At 36.9% G+C, this 16,719-nt stretch overlaps 1 pseudogene; it reads left to right on the top strand.

The window, feature by feature from the left end:
• The first annotated feature begins 281 nt into the window (after window positions 1–281).
• On the top strand, window positions 282–425 carry LOC116528210 (annotated as a pseudogene).
• Window positions 426–16,719: the final 16,294 nt, after the last annotated feature.

The raw sequence follows: 16,719 nt of genomic DNA, 5'->3' as shown, positions 1-16,719 counted from the left end.
TTTTTTAAAATTACTGTTGTGACAAATTGCCACAAATTTACTGACTTATTATTACCTTAGAGTCTTGTAGGTCAGAAGTCCAGTACAGGTTTCACTGGGATGAGGAGTTGGTAGGACTGCATTCCTTCCGGAGGCTTTAGGGGAAAATCTGTTTCCTTGCATTTTCCAGTTTCTAGAGACTACTTGTATTCCTGACTCTTTCCCTATCTTTAATCAAGCAATGGAAGTAAAGTGCTTCTCTCATGGTATCATTCTGACCCAGATTCAACCTCACTACTCCCATCACTTTTTGGCCTTTTGGCTAAGATCAAGTGCAACCTCATTACTTCCACTTTAGAAATGCTTGTGATTACATTGGGCATGCCTGGATAATCCCATCTTGTGGTCAATTGATTAGCAAATTTAAATTAATATCAAAACTAAATTCCTTTTATCCACACAACATGGCATATTTTAATGTCCTGGAATTAGGATGAGGATATATTTGGAAGGCAATTATTTTGTCTATTACTGACATACACAGAGCTTCACCATTTGCAATCAGTTTCATTTACAGATAGAATATCCCTCAAAAACATAAAAATTTGCATACTCGGTCCTTTGGGCTCTGAGCACTTCCATCTGTGAGTGGGCACAGCCTAGGCTGCTGAGGCTTGTGAGGATCTGAGGACGCAGCCTGGGCAGTGGTAAGGTCCTTGAAACCCCTATTCAAGATGGTGTCACTCTGGTTCAAATGCCTCTGACGCCACCACCTTCATCAATCAGCAGCCATCAACATCAAGGCAAGAACTTCCACTAGCTAAAAGATTATGACTTGCAAAAGGCTCAGATGATTGTTATCATTTTTAATTAAGCCATGAATATAGGTTTGCAGAATTCTAGAAATTCATGCAGAATGAGAAAATTAGTCATTCTGGCCATCATTATGATCCCTGAGGCTTTCTGACTTATTCTACATGGGCTATTAAGGGAGAAAACAGGCCAAATCAAGACATCTGTCTTTCATGAAGATGAATACCACAACTCTGGCAGGCTTTCTCTGCAAGGATTTTTAAGAAGAGCTGGCCTTTTGGAGCCTAAGCCCAAAGATCCTGTTGACAATTTTACAGGGAAGAAACCCAACAAATATTTAATGACACTGGTGGTGTTATTGCAAATAATAATTATGAGAGTGCCAATGATGAACAGCAACCCATTGCATCACCCCACAACCCAAAGCACTGGAGCTTTATGAAGAGTGAACACCCTGATTGCCCCAGAATGGCATGTCAATAATGCCACTGCCAACTTTCCTAAAGGCTGGCCCTATCCTTGACGTGGCTCCCAATTGCTCTAAAGAGTTTCTTCTCTCTACTCTCTTAGCATATCATTCTGTCCTTCATCACTGGATTTGGTAGCCCTGACTCTAGGAATTCTCTCCACTCATTTAAATGCTATGGTTGAGAATAACAAATGTATTTGGGAGGATCCTACCTTTCAGTGAACTATAAATGCTCATTAGCCAAGCTTTGTGCATGGAAAGCGTATTATTAAATGATGTGTTCATATCTCTCAGGTGCCAAACAGGTCCACTAAAACATTGTCTGATAATTGCAGACCTGCAGACAGGGATTGTAGGGAGAGACATATGAAAATCATTGCCACAGAGTGCAGATCCAAGATGGCTGAACAGGAACAGCTCTGGAGTGCAGTTCCCAGCAAGAACGATGCAAAGGGTGAGTGATCACCGCATTTCCAAACCAGTTATTACTGCCCACAGACCAGGAGAATTCCAGGCTGAAAACTGTCATGAGTTTCCAGCATGGCTGTTAAAGCCAGTGGAGTGGGACTCCACACAAACACTCACACAAATCTAGATGGCTGCTTCAACTGGTGCCTGGAGTGACTGGGAGACAGAGCCACCCATTCAACTGAAAAAAAGGGGGCTGAAATGGAGCCAGGTGATCTGGCTCGGTGTGTCCTACCCAATAAAGACCAGCAATCTGAAATGCTCTGGATTGAAAGTTTCACAACAAGTGCAGCTGGACCTGGGATGGTCCAGCTTGGTAGGGGAAAGGGCATCAGCCATTATTGAGGCAGTTCACCACTACCTAGGCAGTCCTCCATTACTGAGGCACTGCACCATTACAAAGACAATCTGCCATTACTGAGGCAGTCCACCATTACAGGGGCAGATTGCCATAACTAAGGTAGACTGCCATTACTAAGGCAGTTCTAACTATACCTCTATAAACAAAACTACAAGGAAGTTCACACAGCATCTGGGCAGAGCCCACGGCAGCTCAGCAATGCCTCTGCTGGAAGACTATGACTAGGCTACCTCCTAGCTGGGCAGGGAATCTCTGAAAAAAAAAAAAAAAAAAAGGCAGCAGCATGTCAGGAACTTATAAATAAAGCCCTAGCTTCCCAGAACAGAGCACCTGGGAAAAAAGGTGGTTATGAGTTCCACTGCAGCAGACTTAAACATACCCACCTAGCTGAATGGAACAATGGAGCTCACAGCTCAGCACTTGAGCTCCTATAAGGGTAAAACTGTCTCCTCAAGCAGCTCCCTGATCCCCATATATCCAAAGAGACACCTCATGAGGGAGAGTTCCGGCTGACTTCTGGTGGGTATCATTCTGGAACTAAGATAACAGAAGAAGAAACTGGCAGAAACCATTACTGTTCTGTAGCCACCACAGGTGATTCCCAGGCAAGCAGTGTCTGGAGTGGACTTCCAGCAGTCCTATAGCAGAGGGGCCTGGCAGTTAGAAGGAAAACTAAAAAACAGAAAGAAATAACTTCATCATCAATAAAAAGGATGTCTACTCAGAAATCCCATCTGATCGTCATCAACTACAAAGACGAAAGGTAGATAAATTCACAAAGATAGGAAGAAACCAGTGCAAAAGGGATGAACACACCCAAAATCAGAATGCCTCTTGTGCTCCAAGGGATCACAACTCCTCATCAGCAAGGGAACAAAGCTGGATGGAGAATGAGTCTGATAAATTGACAGAAACAGGCTTCAGAAAGTGGGTAATGACAAACTTCTCTGAGCTAAAAGTACATGATCTAATCCAATGCAAAGAAACTGGGAACCTTGAAAAAGGGTTTCATGAAATGCTAATGAGAATAAACAGCTTAGAGAAGAATATAAATGACCCAATGGAGCTGAAAAACACACCACTAGAACTTTGCAAAGCATATACAAGTTTCAATAGCTGAACAGACCAAGCAGAAGGATATGAGAGATTGAAGATCAACTCAATGAAATAAAATAAGACAGCAAGACTAGAGAAGAAAGAGTAAAAAAAAAAAATTAAGAAAGCATCCAAGAAATATGGAATAATGTGAAAAGACCTAATCTATGTTTGATAGGTGTACCTGAATGTGATGGAAAGAATGAATCCAAGCTGGAAAACACTCTTCAGGATATTATCTAGGAGAACTTCCCCAACCTAGCAAGCAAGGCCAATATTTGAGTCCAGGAAATACACAGAACACAATAAAGATATTCCTCAAGAAGAGAACCCCAAGGCATATAATAATCAGATTCACCAGGGTTGAAATGAAGGAAAAAATGATAAAGGCAGCCAGAGAGAAAGGTCGGTTTACCCACAAAGGGAAGCCCATCAGACTCACAACAAATCTCTCAGCAGAAACCCTACAAGCCAGAAAACAGTGGGGGCAAGTATTCAACATCTTTAAAGAAAAGAACTTTCAACCTAGAATTTCATATCCAGCCAAACTAAGCTTCATAAGTGAAGGAGAAATAAAATCGTTTACAAACAATCAATGGCTGAGAGATTTTATCACCACCAGGCCTGCCTTACAAGAGCTCCTGAAAGACGCACTAAACATAGAAAGAAACAACCAGTACAAGCCACTCCAAAAACATACCAAATGGTAAAGAGCATCAATACAATGAGGAAACTGCTTTAACTACGGGAAAACAACAAGCTAGAATCAAAATGGCAGGATCAAATTCACACATAAAAATATTAACCTTAAATGTAAATGGACTAAATGCCCAAATCAAAAGACACAGGCTGGCAAGTTGGATAAAAGGCAAAACCCATTAGTATGCTGTATCCAGGAAACCCATCTCACATACAAGGACACACATAGGTTCAAAATAAAGGTATGAAGAAAGATTTACCAAGCAAAAGGAGAGAAAAAAAATAGGAGTTGCCAACCTAGTCTCTGATAAAATAGACTTTAAACCAGCAAAGATCAAAAGAGACAAAAGAAGGGCATTACAAAATGGTAAAAAGATCAATGCAAAAAGAAGTGCTAACAATCCTAAATATATATGCACCCAATACAGGAGCACACTGATATATAAAGCAAGTTCTTACTGACCTTCAATGAGACTTAGACTCCTACACAATAGTAGTGTGGGACTTTAACACTCCACTGTCAATATTAGACAGATCAATGAGACAGAAAACTTAACAAGGATATCCAGGACATAAACTCAGATCTGGACCAAGCAAATTTAATTGACATCTACAGAACTCTCCACCTCAAATCCACAGAATACACTTTCTTCTCAGCACCACATTGCACTTACTTTAAAACTGACCACATAATTGAAAGTAAACCACTCCTCAGCAAATGCAAAAGAATGAAAATCATAACAAGCAGTCATTCAGACCACAGTGCAATCAAATTGGAACTCAGGATTAAGAAACTAACTCAGGAGCACACAACTTCATGGAAACAACAACTAGCTCTTAATGTTCACTGGATAAACGATGAAACGAAGGCAGAAATAAAGATGTTCTTTGAAACCAATGAGAATCAAGACACAACATACCAGAATCTCTGGGACGCATTTAAAGCAGTGTCTAGAGGAAAATTTATAGCAATAAATGCTAACATGAGAAGCAAGGAAAGACCTAAAATTGACACCCTATCATCAAAATTGAAAGAGCTAGAGGAGCAAGATAAAAAAAAAAAAAAAAAAACTCAAAAGCTAGCAGAAGACAAGAAATAACTAAAATCAGAGCAGAATTGTAGGAGATAGAGACACAAAAAAACCCTTCAAAAAATCAGTAAATCCAGGAGCTGGTATTTTGAGATCAACACAAAAGACCCACAGCCAGATTAATAATAATAAAAAAAAAAGAGAAGAATCAAATAGATGCAATAAAAACAATAAAGGAGAAATCACTACCAATTCCACAGAAATACAAACTACCCTAGAGATTACTACAAACAACTCTATGCACTCAAATCAATAAACCTTGAAGAAATTGTTAAATTTCTGGACACTTGCACCCTCCCAAGGATAAGCCAAGAAGAAGTTGAAACCATGAATAGACCAATAATAAAAGCTGAAGTTGAGGCAAAAATTAATAGCTTACCTACCAAAAAAAGCTCAGGTCAAGATGGGGTCACAGACCAATTCTACCAGATATACAAAGAGGAGCTAGTACCACTCCTTCTGAAACTATTCCAAACAATAAAAAAAGATGGAATCTTTCCCAAATCATTTTATGAGACCAAAATTATCCTGATACCAAAACCCGGTGGAGACTCAACAACAACAAAAAAATTTCAGGCCAATACCCATAATGAACATAGATGTAAAAATCTTCAGTAAAATACTGGCAAACAGACTGCAACAACACATTGAAAAGCTTATCCATCACCATGAAGTAGGTTTCATCTTAGGGATGTAAGGCTGGTTCAACATACACAAGTCTATAAACGTAATCTACCACATAAACCGAACCATAGACAAAAACCACATGATTATCTCAATAGATGCAGAACAGGTCTTCTACAAAATTCAATAGCCCTTTATGCTAAAAACTCTCCAACAAACTAGGTATTGATGGAACATATCTCAAAATAATAAAAGCTATTTACTACAAACCCACGGCCAATATCATACTGAATGGGCAAAAACTGGAAACATTCCCTTTGAAATCAAGCACTGAACAAGGATGCCCTTTTTCAACACTCCTAATCAATATAGTATTGGAAGTTCTAGCCAGAGCAATCAGGCAAGAAACAGAAATTAAGATTATTCAATCAGGAAAGGAAGAAGTCAGATTTTCTCTCTTTGCAGAAGACATGACTGTATATTTATAAGACCCCATTGTCTCAACCCAAATTTCCTGAAACTGATAAGCAACTTCTGCAAAGTCTCAGGATAAAAAAATCAATGTGCAGAAATCACAAGCAATTCTATACACCAATAACAGACTTAAAGAGAGCCAAATCTAGAATGAACTGCCATTCCCAATTGCTACGAAGAGAATAAAATAACTAGGAATACAACTAAGGCTGTAAAGGACCTCTTCAAGGAGAACTACAAACCACTGCTCAAGGAAATAAGAGAGGACATAAACAGATGAAAAAACATTCCATGCTCATGTTTAGGAAGAATCAATATTGTGAAAATGGCCATACTGCCCAAAGTAATTTATAGATTCAATGGTATCCCCATCAAGATACCTATGACCCTCTTCACAGAACTGGAAAAAACCACCTTAAACTTCATATGGAACCAAAAGAGAGATCGCATAGCCAAGAAAATCCTAAGAAAAAAACAAAGCTGGAGGCATCACACTACCTAACTTCAAACTATACTACAAGGCTACAGTAATCAAAACAGCATGGTACTGGTACCAAAACAGAGGTATAGCCCAATGGAACAGAACAGAGGTCTTGTAGGCAACGCCACACATCTACAACCACATGGTCTGTGACTAACCTGACAAAAACAAGCAATGGGGAAAGTATTCCCTGTTTAATACATGGTGTTAAGAAAACTGGCTAGCCATGTGCAGAAAGCAGAAACTGGACCCCTTCCTAACACCTTATGCTAAAATTAACTACAGATGGATTAAAGACTTAAACATAAGACCTAACACTATAAAAACACTAGAAGAAAACCTAGGCAAAACCATTCAGGACATAGGCATAGGCAAGGACTTCATGACTAAAACACCAAAAGCATTGTCAACAAAAGCCAAAATAGACAAATGGGATCTAACTAAACTTCAGAGCTTCTGCACAGCAAAAGAAACAATCATTAGAGTAAACTGACAACCAACAGAATGGGAAAAATTTTGCAATCTACCCATCTGACAAATGGCTTATATCCAGAATCTACAAAGAACTAAAATAGATTTGCAAGAAACAAACCAACCAGCCCATTCAAAAGTGGGTAAAGGATATGAACCGACACTTTTCAAAAGAAAACATTTATGAGGCCAACAAACATATGAGAAAATGTTCATCATCACTGATCATTAGAGAAATGCAAATCAAAACTACATTGAGATACCACCTCATGCCAGTTAGAATGGTGATCATTAAAAAATCTGGAGACAACAGATCCTGGAGATGATGTGGAGAAATAGGAACACTTTTACACTGTTGGTGGGAGTGTAAATTAGTTCAACCATTGTGGAAGACAGTGTGGCGATTCCTCAAGGACCTAGAAATAGAAATTCCATTTGATCCAGCAATCCCAATACTGGCTATATATCCAAAGGATTATAAATCATTCTACTATAAGGACACATGCACACAAATGTTCATTGCAGCACTGTTTACAATAGCAAAGACCTGGAACCAACCCAAATGCCCATCGATGATAGACTGGACAGGGAAAATGTGGCACATATACACCATGGAATACAATGCAGCCATAAAGAACGATGAATTTGTGTCCTTAATAGGGACATGGATGAATCTGGAAACCATCATTCTCAGCAAACTGACACAAGAACAGAAAATCAAACATCACATGTTCTCACTCATAGGTGGGTGTTGAACAATGAGAACACTTGGACACAGGGATGGGAGCATCATATGGTGGGGTCTGTTGTGGAAGAATAGGGGAGGGACAGCAGGGGTTAGGGAGGTTGGGAGGAATAACATGGGGAGAAATGCCAGATATAGGCGACAGGGGGTTGGAGGCAACAAACCACATTGCCATGTATGTACCTATGCAACAATCCTGCATGTTCTGCACATGTACCCCAGAGCCTAAAGTGCAATAAAATATACATATATTTTAAAAATGGCATATTCAATTTTAATCATAAAAAGATTAAAAACACATAAAAACCTTTATTTTTGTTCAGTTTATTATTCTTTACTTGTTTTCACTTTACTTTCTCATCCCTTAAAGGTTTATTTAAGAAAACAGAACAAAAGAGAGCGGAACATGCTATTACAAAACAAAAATAAGTATGTGTGGATAACAATTATTGAGAATGCAGAAAATAAGACATTCTACAATCTTCTTGAAGTGGACATTGCATTTACAAATCCATAAAACATGAAGATTGATTCATTCTAAACTGCCCTGGCTCTATTCTGAAATCTGTACTGCACTATCAGCTTATCATTTTTAAGTTGCTGCTGCTCTTCAGTGTATGCAAGTGGGGAGATCAGAGGTCTAGGACTTAAATGAATACAGAGAAAATCAGCTGCTTTTCTCAGTATGGCCTAGAGTCGAATATGTCTTAAAGAAATATAATTACAAAATAGCTTGCTGAATTGATGTATTCCATGTATTATACCTCTTACTTCTCTTTCCAGTAATATTGTCATGTCTAAGTATGTCCAGAACATCTGATCACTCCCTTTTGCAAATGTGTTCTCCAAAATCTCAACATGTAAGACCATGCCTCTCTGGTTAAGAAGATAAGGTTTTACTGTTTGAGCAGGGAATATTTGCATATAGCCTATATTCCTTTACCTTTTTTGTTGGCAAATATAATTTGAAATATACCATAAAAGTTATTTTCATACCCTGATACTTAGGCAGTGCTGAACATAGCAATTTAATCCAAGTAGTTAAAACTCTGAAGAATTTCCATTTTCTTGCCGGATGATTTGTTACATGGTGTTGAATAAGACAGTATGAACTACATAGGGTGTCAAAATGAGGGTTTCAAATAGGAATCTGGAAAACATAGTTCAAAGTCAAGGTCTGGTCCTAAAGTACCAACTATATTTACATCAATGACAACTAAACAGAACACTTTGATATATATATTTATCAATCAATCTACGCACCCACCCACCATATCATCTATTATCTAAATATCTGCCAAATAATCTTGTGTAAGTTTTTCAACATTCCCCACAACAACTGCTAAAAAGTTAAGTCTACAATCTCTAATCCAACTTGTAAGCACACTCTGATCATTTTGCAATTATAAAGTTTATCCATTGTTCCATTTATTATACTCATTCTTCTTGCCCAATTGGCTGTCCAGCTAAATCTTACTGCTCTTCTTGACAGTTGAGAAGTTAGTACCACATGAGACAATTATTTAGGAGAAAACTGTTTCTGTTTCTACCAGCTTCACTGGTGATCCAAGAATTGTAATAACTTTGGACAATATAAACCTTAAAGTTTGTAGCCAAATTTTAAATATTGATAGAATTAGAGAAATAACTAAATGTGTGGCATCATATTCCCTTTTCATGAACTGTTGAATTTTATCTGCTTAAGATGCTAGCACAAACAAATTTTACCAAAAAGCAAATTGCAGTTGATTCTATCCACAGAGTAGCAGCAGATCTGACAGCTTTGTGTCAGATTAAAGAATAAAGAATAAATTATTAAAGAATAAATCCTACCTACACCCAAGACAAAAGAGATAGCGAACCAGTATTACAAGAGGGCTCAAAAAGTCTTCTGGCTTTAACTATTGTTCATTATCTGTTAAAAAGAGCGTTATTGCTTATATGCTGATCTCTAGGTCAGGGATTTTGCAATCCTGACAAAGGGAGATAATTGCATGTGGAGTTTTCAATAGTAGAGTTTCTTGAGTTCCAAGCACAGAGTTTCTCATTCAGTAAATTCATTTATTTATTGAGCCTTTACTATGTGTCAGGCATTACTGGAGGTAATTGAGAGCTATGGGAATAAAAATGAAAAAAAAAAAAAAAGCTGTAGAATATATATAAAAAAAAAACCTGTAGAATGTATGTGTGTGTGTATATATATTTATGGAATCTTACTCTGTTGCAAGGCTGGAGTGGGCGTGATCTCTGCTCATTGCAACCTCCACCTCCCTGGTTCAAGGCATTCTCCTGCCTCAGCCTCCCAAATATCTGGGACTACCAGCACAAACTGCCATGCCTGGCTAACGTTTATGTTTTTTAGTAGAGATGGGGTTTCACTGTGTTGCCCAGACTAGTCTTGAACTCCTGAGGTCAGACAATCCTCCCACCTCGGCCTTCCAAAGTTCTAGGTTTACAGGTGTGAGCCACTGCGCGCGGCCAGAACGTATATTCTCAAGAGATAAAAGGATAATAAAAATAAGAAATATCTTTTAAAAGATACATTTTATGAACAGTACCATGAAAAGAAAATTGGAATAAAAGCGAATGGGAGGTATTTTAATTTAAATATCAGGCAGACTTCATTGATAAAGTGACTTTTGAAGCAAGCTTTGCAGATAGCCTGGGGAGGTACAAAGTTACTAAATCAGGGGTTTGCCCATTAAGTAGGAGGAACAGCAAGAAAGCCAATGTAACAGAACAGAAAATATGAGGAAACTATCAGTGAAAAATGAGGACAAAAACATATCAGGTTTTTGTGAAGGAGCCATGAATAGGTATTTTAATTAATGAAAATGATTCTGAAACACAAGAAGTGACACGTAATCTTACGTGCTAACAATTTATTAACCTTGCATGTTAACAAATGCAGATTTCAGTTTGCAAAGGTAAGAATTAATATTTATGGAGATAATAGAAATTTATCAAATGGAAGAGAAATATTTACAAATTAAAGATTCCTAAGGTCACATAATTGATATATTAAGAGAAGTAAATGTGAAATATCTCTGAGCTGTTAATTCAAAGCTACTCAGTGATGCTGGAAATTAGTATGAGTATTGATATTAGTATTGATATTAGAAAAATTTTGGGAGGAATGTGATACTATTCTTAAAAATCTAACATTTGTAATGCCCATTCAGTAACTGCAGATGTTTCCATATTTTTATTTAACTCAATACATTTGTGAATGTGGAATGTACATATATTTTAAATCATAAAAATTGATAATTTAGTTTCAGATGTCAAATAATTTAACATATTCTAAATTTTATGTCAGAGTGAAATCTCAGGGAAAAAATGTATTAGTGTTTTTGAAATGCCTAAGTAATAGTCATTCTACGTTATCAGCATCATGCTTTCTATTCTGCAAAATTTGCTCCATCTTACTTAATATTGACACCAAAATTTTTGGAGTTAGCCTAAGTAATCACTACAATATTTTTTCACCCACAATTTTCAAAAGATTATCAAATTCTCACAACCCACATTCAACATATTGGCTATCTCATGTCCTCTCCATAGCACTGCCCTAGACCTGAATATTACTCACTTCTCCACTAGGCTGCAGGATAGATTTTAGGTGTATTTCCACTTTCTAGTACTGTTACCGGTTAGCAGGACCAGATGGGGCTCAGCTTCCTCCCCAATGGGATGTGCCCTGAGGTTCTTGGGCTCTCTTGCCCCAGGAATGAGGAAAAGGCCCCAGCAGCATGGTGAGCTTATCATTGGTATAAATATCAGACCCAAAGAGTTTAGCAGAAAGTGATTTATCAGGCAGACAGAGACAGAGAGAGAGAGAGAGAGAGAGAGAGAGAGAGAGAGAGAGAGAAAGAGAAAGAGAGAGAGAGAGAATTCCCATGCTCCATGGGAGGGGAATCTGAAGGGGATATCCACACAGGTAAAGAGGGAAAAACAGCTCCCACATTGTTGTGGGAGGGGATCCCAGAGAAGGAAATTCCGGCAGGTAAGGTGCAGAGGAGTTTTAACTTTGAAGTCATTCCCACCCCATTCATGTTCTTGTCCAATGAAAGGAGTTCTTTCAAACTTCCTCTGAAGTGATTGATCTTTGACTCTGATCCCAGATTGGTTGCTTGGGCCCAGGGCTTTTGGCAGGCTTTCTGAACAGAAGAAGCTCACCTGGAATTTCTACCTAGCCCACGTGGGAAAGTTAGAACTCTAGGTTCCCAGATGGGGAGGTGGATGGAGGCATGGCACTGAGAAATTCCTGCCTTTGAAACACAGGCAATTTTCCTTAACACAGTCCCTCAGTACCATCCACTGCCACATATATACCAGAATCTTATTTTTTTAAGGGACAAATATATCCATATTATTTCTCTTCTTAAATCCTTTTGATATTCCATTATCAACTACAGAATAAAACTGCCATTTCTTTGCAAGGCATAGAATACGCCTATAGCTTCTAGAATCTACCTGTCTTCTAGTTTTATTTTCCACAATACTCATCTTTCTCTTGCTATATTCTCCAGCCAGGCCAAATAACCCTTTTCACCATCTGTTCTCACACCGTCATAACCTTAAACAGGAAACCATCACTTCCTGAAATTATTTGTATTCTTATATTTTGATGATAGACTATAACTTAACTTTCAAGATCCAACTCAGCCATTAGACCTCCAAAGAATAAAATCAATCTATCTTTTAAACAACATTTTTTGAATACCTCCAATATGGAGGTTTATTACAAATTACTGTTTCGTATTCTTCATGTCTATATTATTAATGAGGATTTTTTAAAAGCATACATTTTTCCTATTTCTGCTACCCCATGGCTAATTCAATCCTAGAAATTGAACAAATATTTGAAGGAATGTAGATGATGAGAAAGAGACGGGGCAAGAAGGAAAGATGTCAATGCATTGATATTTATGATTCTGTCTTTCCAAGAAAAGCATTCCAACTTTCCACTTTATTTCTGTATTTTAAAATGGTTATCCAGATAAATAATAGAACTTACACATGAATGTAAAACACACATTAGACTCATATCTTAATAAAATCAACAGACAATAATTTAGGTTATAGAGAAGACGCAAAGCTAAATTATCTCCCTCAATATCAAAAAGATCTATTGAAGTGTTACTCAAAAATCACATGGATGGTTGGAATATTCCAAGCATTTCTGAGTTAAAAATGAAAAAAAAAAAAAAAAAAAAAAACAGGGCTGTGATGCTACGTCTGTCTCAACTTTGTTTTTCTCTTAAAATCTGCATACCCTATTATTTAATATTATCAAAAAAGAAAAAGTATTACAAAATTTAAAAATCAATTACTTAATTAAAAATTTGCTGCATAAAAGTACCATATGTTTCAGAAATTGTTTCATAATATTCCTGAATTATTACACATTTTCAGTAAGAGAAAAATGTATTTTCCAAGAAACACAGTGTCTTGTATCCAAGATCTTTACATCAGATCTATTGGAAAGTGTATTTGAAACCAGTCACTTATTTTCCTTGACCCTATTAAGCAACATTGAATAAATTTAATTTTTACAAATAAAAGGCTTCAATCATGCACCTATAGTAATCTCTATTAACTATCATTTATTCATGATAAATATATGAGACTTATTTTATCATTTTTCAAATGTATTTTGTATTAAGATCTCAAATTTTTTTTAACAAATTCATCTTCTGAAAGTAAAGCATAACACGGACCCACACAAATTATTATAAATAGAACTGAACACTTCCCTCCAATGTATTCTGATTTATATAACTAAAATCTAAGCAATATACTCCCAGGCTACTACAACAAAATTTAACTTTCAGACATGAAGGAAGAAAGTAGTATAGTCTTCTAGAGAGCTAAATATTTAATCTTTCAGTCTATAGATTTTTTTTCTTTAAATATCTTTATTATTATTATTATACTTTAAGTTCTGGGTTACATATGCAGATTATGCAGGTTACATGGGTATACACATGCCATGGAGGTTTGCTGCATTCACCACCCATCTTCTACATTAGATACTTTTCCTAATGCTGTATCTCCCTTAGCCCTCCACCCTCTGACAGGCCTGGTGTGTGATATTCCACTCCCTGTATCCATGTGTTCTCATTGATCAACACCCACTTATGAGTGAGAACATGCCATGTTTGGTTTTCTGTACTTCTGTCAGTTTGCTGAGAATGATGGTTTCCAGTTTCATCCATGTTCCTGCAAAGGACATGAACTTATCCTTTTTTTATGGCTGCATAGTATTCCATGCTATATACGTGCCACATTTTCTTTATCCAGTCTACCATTGCTGGGCATTTGTGTTGGTTCCAAGTCTTTGATATTGTAAGCAGTCCCGCAATGAACATATGTGTGCATGTATCATGTATCTTTATAATAGAATGATTTATAATCCTTAGGCTATATATCCAGCAATGGGATTACTGGGCCAAAGGGAATTTCTATTTCTAGATCCTTGAGGAATTGCCACACTGTCATCCACAATGGTTGAACAATTTACACTACCACCAACAGTGTAAAAGTGTTCCTATTTCTCCGCATCCATTCCAGCATTTGTTGTCTCCAGATTTTTAAATGATTGCCATTCTAACTGGTGTGAGATGGTATCTCAATGTGGTTTGATTTGCATTTCTCTAATGACCAGCAATTATTTTCATATGTTTGTTGGCTGCATAAATGTCTTCTTTTGAAGTGTTTGTTCATATCCTTTGCCCACTTTTTGATGTTTTTTTTTTTTTTTCCTTATAAATTTGTTTAAGTTCTTTGTAGATTCTGGATATTAGCCCTTTGTCAGATTGGTGGATTGCAAAATATTTTTCCCATTCTGTTGGTTGCTGGTTCACTCTAATAATATTCTCTTTTGCCATGAAGAAGGGATCGAGTTTCTGCTTTCTGCATATGGCTAGCCAGTTTTCCTAACACCATTTATTAAACAGGGAATCATTTCCCCATTGCTTGTTTTTGTAACATTTGTAAAGGATCAGATACTTGTAGATGTTTGACATTACTTCTGAGGTCTTTGTTCTGTTCCATTGGTCTATATCTTGTTTTGTTATCAGTACCATGCAGTTTTGTAGCCTTGCAGTATAGTTTGAAGTCAGATAGTGTGATGCCTCCAGCTTTTTTTTTTCTTAGAATTTTCTTGGCTATGTGGGCACTTTTTGGGTTCCATATGAAATTTAAGGTGTTTTTTTTTTTTTTCTTCCAATTCTGTGAAGGAAGTCAATGGTACCTTGATGGGGATAGCATTGAATATATAAATTACTTGGGCAGTATGTCCATTTTCACAGTATTGATTCTTTCTAACCATGAGCATGGAATGTTTTTTCATTTGTTTGTGTCCTCTCTTATTCCCTTGAGCAGTGATTTTCAGTTCTTCTTGAAGAGTTCCTTTACATCCCTTGTTAGTTATATTTCTAGGTATTTTATTCTCTATGTATCAATTGGGATTGGGAGTTCACTCACAATTTCACTCTCTGTTATTGGAGTTCTCCAGGTTTAAAGATATGATACTGATTGTTTCCTCACTTTTTTCTTTTTTATCTTTGCAAGATTATACTTGGTTATTTTATGATTTACTGTAATACATTGTGGAATTTTGATATTTTACATTACCTTAAATCTTTTATTTACATTGGTGGAATTGTCCTTTATTCTCAAATTTGCTATAAATTGTTATCATCATTACTTTATTATACTATCTCAGATGTAAAAAGAAAAACAGAGAAAACTTATATATTTTTTTTTAGACAGAGCCTCACTCTGTTGCCCAGGCTGGAGTGCAGTGGCGCCCTGGCTCACTGAAACCTCTGCCTTCCAAGTTCAAGCGATTGCTCTGCTCAGCCTCCAGGGTAGCTGGGATTACAGATTCCTGCCATCAGGTCTTGCTAATTTTTGTATTTTTAGCAGAGACGGGGTTTCACCATGTTGGCCAGGCTGGTCTTGAACTACTGACTTCAAGTGATCTACCCACCTCCTGGTGGGATTACAGGTATGAGCCACCACACCTGGCCAAAGTCTTAGGATAACAAAAGTAATGCTAAGGTAATTTGGTCACTATCTTCTAGTTCAATGGTAGCCAACTACTTTATCCTTTTTGATTAACAGTATTTTCAAAGTAGAATTCCTATGGTTATTTCCTTGTATTTTTTTTTTTTTTTTTTTTTTGCTGAATAGTGATTTATTGGCCTTGACAACATTAGCCTCTGGGATCTTCTTTTTTTCTCTCTACTTCCAAAATTTACTGATTCTCTTCAATGTCCATTCTTTCCTTTTATATGATACAAATTCACTGTAGTTGTAGTGGAATAAATTATTTGATCTTAAATGACCTAGATTTAATTTCTTTTAGTTTTATGTCTTTAATCAGAGTTTTGATATATAACTCCAGAGAGGACACACTGACAAAAAGATGATCCAGTTTCAATATCTTTTTAGATGTATTTCTTTTTTTTTTTTCCCCATTTATTTATTTTATTGCATTTTAGGTTTTGGGGTACATGTGAAGAACATGCAAAATTGTTGCATAGGAACATACGTGGCAGTGTGATTTGCTGCCTTCCTCCCCATCACCTACATCTGGCATTTCTCCCCCTGCTATCCCGTCCCAGCTCCCCACCCCCCACCGTCCCTCCCCTATTTCCCCCCAACTGACCCCAGTGTTTCCTTGTATTTTTTAAAGAGAAGAAATTTTGTATAAGGGCCAGCTAGTCAGATTCTTTATCAGATTTGCAAATTTGCAAAATTCAGCTTTCCAGAAGGATTCAGATATTTACAAATACATGTGTGCATATGATCACTTTGTTTATAAGTGATTTACATGCTGTATATCATCAGGTAAACATTTTATAGTGAGATTATAACACCCTGCCAATCTGTGTGTTACTTTTTACTGAAAATTTCCAAGGATTTTATAAAATATTT

The sequence above is a fragment of the Sapajus apella genome, unplaced genomic scaffold (assembly GCF_009761245.1).
Source record: "Sapajus apella isolate SASKATOON/1434 unplaced genomic scaffold, GSC_monkey_1.0 scaffold2, whole genome shotgun sequence".
Taxonomy (NCBI): domain Eukaryota; kingdom Metazoa; phylum Chordata; class Mammalia; order Primates; family Cebidae; genus Sapajus; species Sapajus apella.
This window is presented reverse-complemented; position numbering and strand designations above follow the sequence as displayed.